Here is a 10065-nt window from a genome sequence, read left to right on the forward strand (position 1 = left end):
AATAAGCCACTAAAAGGAAATAAAAATTATTAATAAGTCACCAAAAAGTTACCTGCAAGTCAGAGAAGATGGCTTTTTTTAACCTTTTTTTAAATTTTTATTATAAAAATACATTTTTGTTCCTTCATTCATTTAGTAATATTTGTTTTGCTCATTTATTTATTAAAATATTCATTTTGACCTTTTTGTTCTCAAATTGAAGTTAATGTTGTCCTTCTAAAATAATTATCATTTTTTTCATATTTTTATGATATTAGATTCATTTATGAAATAGTTAATATTCTAACTAAAACTGACCATATATAAACATGTGAAAAGTATGTTTAAGAGAAAATTAAAAAAGAATATGATATAAGACATATTATTGCCAGAGTTGTGCCGACAAATAGTAAAATTAACACCTAGTTATAAGTTACCTGCTTGTTTTGAATCCATACTTGGTGTCTACATGCAAAACCCAATAATGCAAAAAGTATTTAAAACAAGGTTATTTACCGGTGGATCACCTACTTAACTGGTTCACCGTAGAAATTACCTTAAAATATAGACATAAAAGATATCAACGAAAATCAATATGGGGTACATTGCTTTTAATAATTTTTCAATTTCATTAACCATCGAGATATTGTTTAGCCTTAAAAAAACAAAAAATAATAGCATTGACTGTTCCGAAACTGACCAAAAAAAATATTGTTACATAGGATGAGACTAAAAAATATAGACGTAAAAGATATCACTGAAAATCAATATATGGTACATTGCTTTTAATAATTTTTCAATTTCATTAACCATCAAGATATTGTTTAGCCTTAAAAATAAAAAATAATGCTATTGACTGTTCCGAAACTGACAAAAAAAATATTGTTACAGTAGGATGAAACTAAAAAATATCAACAAAATCAATATGTGGTACATTGCTTTTAATAATTTTTCAATTTCATTAACCATCAAGATATTGGCCAGTCTTAAAAAAACAAAAAATAATACTGCTGATTGTTCTGAAACTGACAAAAAAAATACTATTGCGTTAGGATGAAACTAAAAAGTAGCTTAGTGCTTGACACTTGTCACAAAAGAAAACTTGAAATATTATATTTATAGACAGATAGATTCCTTCAAAAAAAAAAGCTATAATGTTCACTGGGCTACACGTGACAGCAGCTAAGAAAGGTCTGACTAGTGCAATTGCTTCCCAAGCTTTGGGAGAACACAAACACACGAAAAGTAATGTAATAGGACGTAATCAACCTAGTACCTAGAGCAGTTATCATATATATATTATTTAACTTTTTTTTATATAATATATTTCACTTTCTTTACGTATAAGACTTTTTAAAGAAATTTATTTGATTTTTTTAAGGTTATTGTTAATTATCAATTGTACGTATATTCTTAATGTTAAGAGGAAGATTATCAAATTTGAGAATTTACATATATTTGTAAGAGTTTTATAAATTCAACTCGTAAATTTAATTTGTAGATTTGTAAGAGTCTACTTTATATTAAATAATAATAATAAAATATCTATAAATAACATAATAATTAAATATTTCAACAATATAATCAAGTAAAATAATAAATGATAAAATTCAAAATATTTAAATAACTAAGTCTAATAATAATACATCACTTTTAGATAATAAATTGCAGATGTTATAGTAGATCATTCTTATTGAGGATTCGATGTTAAGGATTTGATATTTGAAAATAACACACTAAATGAGTGTATGTTAAATTCTAAACAGACACAAAACAATAAAAAATAAATTATATTTTGATCTAATTTTTTTAACTTGTTAATTGTTGACTCAGTGATAAACTCGAGAGTCTACCGAGATTATTTAGAGTTTATAAAATTTACTCAAAATCTATTAAAAAAGAGTTTACTCAAAAGTTAACTCACAGAAAATAAGTGGACTCGTAAACTCGTAAGAGTTAGAAAGTTAACTCGAGAGTTTGATAATCATGGTTAAAAGTTATCTTATAAATGTATCAAGTTTCTGTTTGCGAAGGTCTGAAAAAATTTAATGTTACAAATGCGTGAGTTTAGTAATCTTGGAATAAGATCATGGTGTTACAAGGTCTGAAGTGGCTGGTAAAAATACTTGATTGTGATGAAGGTTTGATTAATGAAAAGAAACTAAACGTAACGTAATCTCAAATTAAAGATGAACTAGTAGAATAAAATTGTTGTCTCTTTCATTTTCCTTATCTCTATACATGTTTTCCGTAGTTGGCACACATGTAGAACTTTTGCAATTAGAACAATTAATTAATTTTAAAACTCATATTGCAAGCCTTTGAAATCAAGTCCCACTTTTTATCCATTATTTTATCCAACATAAGATTCTACCTAAACCACAACAGAGTAGATAGAATCATGTGGAGTCACTTGATGCGTGATAGATGAAGATCATTGCCATGTCTTGAGAGGTCAAGAAATACAAGCCCACAACACGACAATGGTTGTCCATTTTGTCTAAATATACCATATTCTCTTTGATAAGCATTTTGTATTTTACATAATGGGTTGTCCATTATGCACTATGTTGTCACAACATGAACAAGCGCCTTAGTTTTTTCTTCTTCATAAAACTAGGCATTTAAATTAAAACTCGTTGGTATCCATTTGAACTGGATCCAACTTTGATGGAGAAAATTCATTTTGCTCGGTTTTCGATTCGAGGATGTTACTCCCCATCCTGCCTTGCCATTATCCCTGAACCCACCTTGCTACATATATATTTCTTATAATTTATTTTATTTATTACAACACACATTTTTTTTTTGGTATAAGCAAACACACAACTGACAACACTCAACTCGAGGCCACTAACAGAACTGTGCCAGCCACCTCGCATACCAAGCTCACCATTGTCGGCACCTTCCCCACATCGTCGCCGATATGGCGTCTGTTGGGTTCCCAACCCCACCCAAAAAAGACAATAGTGGGAAAAAAAACTCAAGCTTTTAGGTCTGATTTGGTTGTGCCGAATGGAATGAAAAAGAAGAGAATTAAAAAAAATATTTAAATTAAAGTAATGTAGTAAAGGTATGAGACCCATATTTAATAGTGAAATTTTCTTGTTCTTTCTTATCAATTTCATCTCAACCAAACCATGGATTAGCCCTGTGATTTGAACGAGGTCTCGAAACAAATTTAAACTTTTTGAAACATAAAAGCTCAAAAAAGTTTTGGACCGATTTGATTCTCCAGGCCGAGTCTAAATCCTTTGTGACCCATTTTTCAAGATTGTCTTTGCACCTCGAATCGTTGGTGCTAACAGCTCTGGCAAGTCCACCGAGACATCTCTGATGATGAATAAGGCAAACCCAATTTTAAAAATCGAAGCTTCATCACCAAGCCACTTTAAAAATTGAATCTTTATCCTTCACCATCAACACCACCATATTTGACATGGTGGTAGGAATCCGGCAACGTCATTTTGGGCCTAAACGATGTGATTCTGATCTGAAATGTCAATGGGTGAAGAGACTGCGAAAGAGAAACAAGGGTACTTTTAGATACAAAACGTTTAAAACCTAGGTTAGGAGTAGATTTGTACTCTGAGATGCGTGAAAGAGAACTACATTTTTCGTTTAAAGAACATCATCGAGAAAAAAATCAAACATTGTCCGTCAAAGCTTCATTCTCTGACTTTGACCTTGAAATTTCTAATCATCATCAATGCCCAAAGAACACGAACACTCTTAGCCAAGGCTTCATTTTCTGAGTTAAAATGTTCAGTCTTATTTTCTGAGAAATGGGAAGCGAAGGTAGTGTCGTTTTGGTTCAAAATATTTGGTTCCTTTTGAACGTTAAGCAAGTAATTATTTTACTGTTTCTAACTATTAGAAAATTAATCCCATTAAATAATTAAGAATAAAGTGTGGCGCCCCAATGGTCACCACCCTATCCTTTAATGGACGAATGAACAACATTGACTAAAATAGGTGGCAAAAGGAAGGATTATGGATCTTGATTGGTCCTTTTTTACTAGAAAATAAAAACTGAATTTTGAAAAAAAATTGGGACTAAAAACTCAGTTAATTCTGTATTTTTTACAAATATTAAAATTAAAAATTATTTATTTTAATAATAATTGAATAAGAAAACTTAAAATGGTACATTTAACAAAAATATAATTTATTTTAAAAAAATTGTTTTAAAGTTCTTGGTTATTTATTAATTTTTATATATTGTTTGAATTAAAATATAATTAATATCTTAATATATATATATATATATATATATATAAAAGTAAATTAAAATTATAGAAAAGGATGTGATGGGTTACCACAAATTTCCCGACACCCACTAGAACTCAACAAGGATGAGTTTGAGTTTAAAAATTTTAAACTTACCTATTTTAAACCAAACTCGAACTCGTTTAGCCTTTGGTAGACAGGAAAAGTCAAACCCGTGTCATTGGCTTGCTTTATTGTAATGCATGCATGCAACTAAATGACCTATATTTGGCTTGCTACTTTCACTTTCATAGGCTTACGAGATTAGACTCTTTCGATAAAACATGACATTTGCACTCTCTATGCCAATATCTTTTGAATCTGGGCAAGTTGTAGAGAGGACATAATGATTGTTGTGCACAAGATCAATTTTTTTTTTTCGAGTGCCATATGTCGTGATGTTATGTTCCTTGTCCTCATAGAGCATGGTGGTGATGATCTTCATCTTATATGTGGCGAGTAACTCCATCCTACGATTTCACTCTTCGAAGTTGGAGTGGGATATGAGGTTAGAGGAAACAATGGACAGGAAGCGGAATGTAATCTTGAAAGCTGGCTAAGTGAGTTTTGAAATTGATTTGTTTTTCTAGTTGGAAAAATTCTCTTCCAAATTTTTTTAGACCCCAAAGACAAAGATAATAGCGGTAAGTAACATAAAATGAAGTCGCAATGGATATGAAGGTGCATAATCCTAGTTCCTATTGATTGGGACATGATGAAGGTCATTTCATGTGTGTATCACGGTAGGGATGACAGAAATTTGTACTCATAGATATTTGTGGATAAAATCTATCATGAATAAAAGATGAATAGTTTAAATGAATACTAGTAGGTGGGAGGTACTAGATTTTTTAACCATTTGTGAACGGATACGGTATAAGTATCATAGTATTTATATCCATGGGTACCAAATACTAATCAAATTACAAATATATTCTTAAATTATACTTTTTTAAGGTGTTCTTTCTTTTTGGATATGGCTTTTTAATTCACTAGTTACTGTTGTTGGGATGCATTTTACTAGTAGAAAGTAGGTCCAAAACCTCAAAATCACACCATATATGATATCCTTATTTCTTTTATACAATACAAAATATAATTTCTTTTGTTTAAGATATGTAATCTTCACATACAAAATATGAAAATAGTATAACTTTGTTTAAAAATTTTATAACAAATAAAGGACATCTTTGATAAAGTGTCTTTAAAAGAATCACATTTTAATTTTTTTAAAGAAATTTAAAGTATCTACTGATATTTATGAAGATCCACAAATAATTTTCAAACAATATCCAATAGGTAATGAATAGGTAACGGAAAATTACTACTACCCGTCACCCCTAGTAACATGAAGGTACCTAAAATATTAATTAGGATCTTCATTAACGATAACAAATATGGGTTAATGTATAAACTAATGTAAAGTATAAAATACAAATTTAGGGACGATTTTTTATTTTGTTCTATTCAAAGACTAATATCACAATAAATGTCAAATTTGAGAACGAAATGAAAGGATTTGCAACTTTCGCATCTAGCTTCTTCAAAATAGTTTCTGCACGGATAAACTATACAGATGTATCGCATAGTCACATATACGATCCTCCATTCAAATCAATAAAGAGACTAACTTGAACGACGAATTACATATTCAATTTTTTTACCTCATCTAGGGACTACGTTAGGGTTTACTCCTATAAGTTTGAGTTATCAATAGTATTTTTATTTGAAGAAAATTAAAAATCGAAACAAAAATTAAATAAGGGTGACAACTATCTTCGCAGGAAATGTTTCCCTGTGCCAAAAGTACGAGACATTAGTGTCAGACTCACGGACAAACGGCATTAAAATATCAGGGTTTTTGGCAGGGTCGTGACTGCTGGATTCCTTATTTAGTAACCTTAAAAAACCAAAAAAGGAGAAGTTCCGTTCTTTATGAGCCTTCGTTTCCCATTTCTCCATATAAAAAGCGACACGTGTCCCTTTCCCTTCATCGTACGTTCCTGGGATCTATTTCGAGTACTCGACGAGTTTTTTCTGTTTTTGCAACTTTCTTTGCTCGTTTTTGACACACATGCCCTTCACAGATAGAAATGGGACCAAATATCTTCGGTCTGGTATACCATTGTTGAATGCTGCCATTCTGATTAAATTAAGCTAAATTAAATATTATCCACTACACCAACTAAACCAATCATGGTTCTTCATGCTCTATGATGAAAGGCATAAAGTGCACTTTCTTCACGTGATTTTACCTAAATTATAGATCCACTTGCATTTCTTTCACTAAAATAGTCAATTTATAGTATGGGTCTCTGCGCGCCTCATCAACCCTCGTCCCAAACAAATGCCTCATGTACAGAAAATTATATTTGTCGCACAATAAATATATACATAAAGTGCTAAGTAACTAAAAATTCACAGTTGGCACCATATTTTTTCTTTAATTTTAGAAGTTTGAACTTGCGAAATTATTATACAAAGGATAGTCTGACGCTCAAAACAAAGATTAATACCTAATAAATATAAAAAACCTATTAAAACAATTGTTTATGTATAATCATTTATGACTAAGCATAAGCACTCGTGCTCAAACAAAGCTTGGATATAATATTACATTATTTACCCAACAATTCAACATCAGGGGTGTCCCTTCCAAGTCACAAGGGATATGCAATGATCAAAAATAAAATAATTCAACTTGTAGTATTCTTTCATATATAATGATATAACAATATTAACAAAATAAATGTTGTCAGATCATTAATTAGGAATATAAAATCAAGGTATATTTACTTTAAAAAAATTATCCCTTCTGTTAAAAACATAAAAATAATTTAATACTTACTTTTAAAATAATTAAAAATATTTCATTAATCGATACTTGTTAAGAACACTCATAAAATTATTGGTTAGTTATACTTATCTCCTTTATTTTATAATTATTGTTAATAAGACTCGTGCAAAATTATAAATGTCTATGACTATCTCTTTTTCTATTTGTGTTTTAGAAGAAATATTTTATATGTCATTTTAAAATAAAATATTATCAATAGAAAAATAGTATTATACTATTAATTATTAATTTTCAATTATATCTTATATTTACCTGTTTTAATTATTTTATATACTTTTTTAGAAAGCAAAAATAAACAATGGTATTTTCTTTTATCCTAGATCAGAGATCATATACGAGTGTTTCTCAATCTGATCAAAACTAATTCTACTCACGATAGGTAATTATTGTTATTTAAGAAAATTTTATACATAGAGAAAATTTCACAGATTCTCCTCCTTAATAAATCATTTTCTCATATATATAATGCAACATAGTCTTATAGCAATGCACCGACCATATACTTAACTAGTCGAATACCATATTATTTTGGCTACATCAAATAAACATAAACACAACAATTTGGCGAACCAAACTATTTGCAAAGCCTCTGTTAATGCAAATTGACAAGGGCAGACCCATGAACTTAAAAAAAATAGTTTTTTTAATCTCATTTTACACATATCAAATGGTTTAATAACTATTTTTTTTATAAAAAAATCTTTCAATGAGTTAACTAATTATTAACTTTCAAATTTTAGTTTCTTAACTAACTTTTAAGTTTTGAATTAATTTTTCAGCTTTGAGCTAACATATATATGCACTAATTTTTTGAAACACAAATATTTTTTAGAAAAAAAAATCATAGACATTTTTTTGTCACCATAACATTGGTGTAGAGGATTCACCAGCTTTCCTAATGACTAATCTCAGCCAGAAAATCTAACTAATCATCTTTAATTGGATCTTTCCTTCCAATTACAATTTTTTCATGTATAAGACTCCTGAAATCTTATTTAAAGAAACCGAATTCAAAACCACTTAAATCAACAACTTGTTAGTAATCATATAGAGGTTAAGATTTCGAGTTTAATTAACAATGTTAGAGTTAAGGGTTTTAATTTTAAAAAAATCATTTAAAAAATCATTAAGGTTAGGGTTTTAATTTCTTTAATTAAAACATAAATTAAGAATGACTATTTATTTATAATCTATTCCAGTATATTTCCATCATATTATTTTTCCATAAAATCATTTTGAATGCATTTATATTTTTTTGAAAAAACTTTAACAATATAATTTAAACGAAAATACATCAATAATAACTTCTGCACTAATTATAATCTTAAGATTTTTTTTGCAGAAAATGATCTTAATTATCCGACTTACAAATTTTACTAAAAAAAATTCTTAAATTTCCTAAGAAAACCAGCATATATTTAATTCGTATACGGTATATCATAATTCATACATTATCAGTGTTATAACAGGCCGGTGCAAGGCCACTAATATGTTTTGGGCCCTCTCCTTTTATAAAGACTCATTTTTTTGGTTTAAATGTATGTGTGTGTATAATATTGTTAATAGTAAATATTTATTTTAAAGAAAAATAGTTTTAAAAAGTTACTAATTATTAGTTGATAGATAATAATTACAAAATTACTTAAAAAAATAATCCATTTAAATTATTTAAAATATTACTTCTCTTTTCATAAAATCTTTACTCATTTATATAAATAATTAAGCTCGTAATGTTTTAAAAGTAAATCTCTTATATTATTTAATTTTCAAAAATATTTTTCTAATTCGCATTAAATTAATGTTATTGCGAAGTCATCCCAGAAATCGTAAATAATATGTCTGCCGCACTTTCTGATAGTGATAGTGCTCTCCTGCCATTTGAGTCATAAACAAACATTTTCTTTTTTTTTTCCTCACGGCAAACAAACACACTAGTAGTACATTATTATTTTTTAATTAATATAAATATATACACTTTTTCATTTAATTTTTCACTTTATTTTGAATATGTTTCTATATCACTTTCCTTATTATTACATCTCACTATATATATAAGACGCCCATTTATAAGTTATTATATCTACTCTAATGATTAAAATAAAAATTTAATAACTAAACATTGATTGTCTAAAATAATTTTATATATATCATAGAAAAATCTATGTTAATATGACATTTGATATAATTACTATTAAAGTCAATAAGTTTATTATAATTTACAATTAAATGAGTGTGTAAAATTATTTTACATTATTAATACATAATTTTTATTTTCTTAAAATAAAACAAAATATTATATATTTAATTTTAAGGATTATTTTATATATTTTGGAAAGATAAAATAAAGAATGAAATGAAAATTTTAAGAAAATATTATTCTTTTATTTCAAGCATATATAAAAGAATAATATTATGTTTTAATAAAGAATGAAATTCAAACATCAAAAACAATTATTTAGCCATGTTGTCTGTTTAAGTAACAAAAAAAACCAAACAAACTTATTAAATATTATATATAAGAATATTTAGTATTTATTTAATTCTACCAAATCATATAAATTCATTTAGCCATGAATAAATCAAAATTCAGTATTGATACTTATATAAAATGAATTTGTATGTTTGTACATTTATTTTTGTGAGGGCATATCTTACGAGAGAAATTATTTTATAAAAAAATGAAATGATTAAATTTGAACTATATAATCATACATGAACAGTTAAAATTTAATGTGATGTGATTATTTAAAAAGTCACATGAATTTTTAAAAAAACTCACATGACTTTTAAATCTTGACCGTTTATGTTTAATTATACTATTCATATTTAATCATCTCATTTTCATATAAGATACCTTCCTTTCAGATAATTTATTCTCTACTTTTGTTACTTAAATAATATACAACATGACTAAATGATATGTGAAATAAATGCCCCACCACCATTTAAATAGCATGACA

This window comes from Glycine max, chromosome 14 (genome assembly GCF_000004515.6).
Source record: "Glycine max cultivar Williams 82 chromosome 14, Glycine_max_v4.0, whole genome shotgun sequence".
NCBI lineage: Eukaryota > Viridiplantae > Streptophyta > Magnoliopsida > Fabales > Fabaceae > Glycine > Glycine max.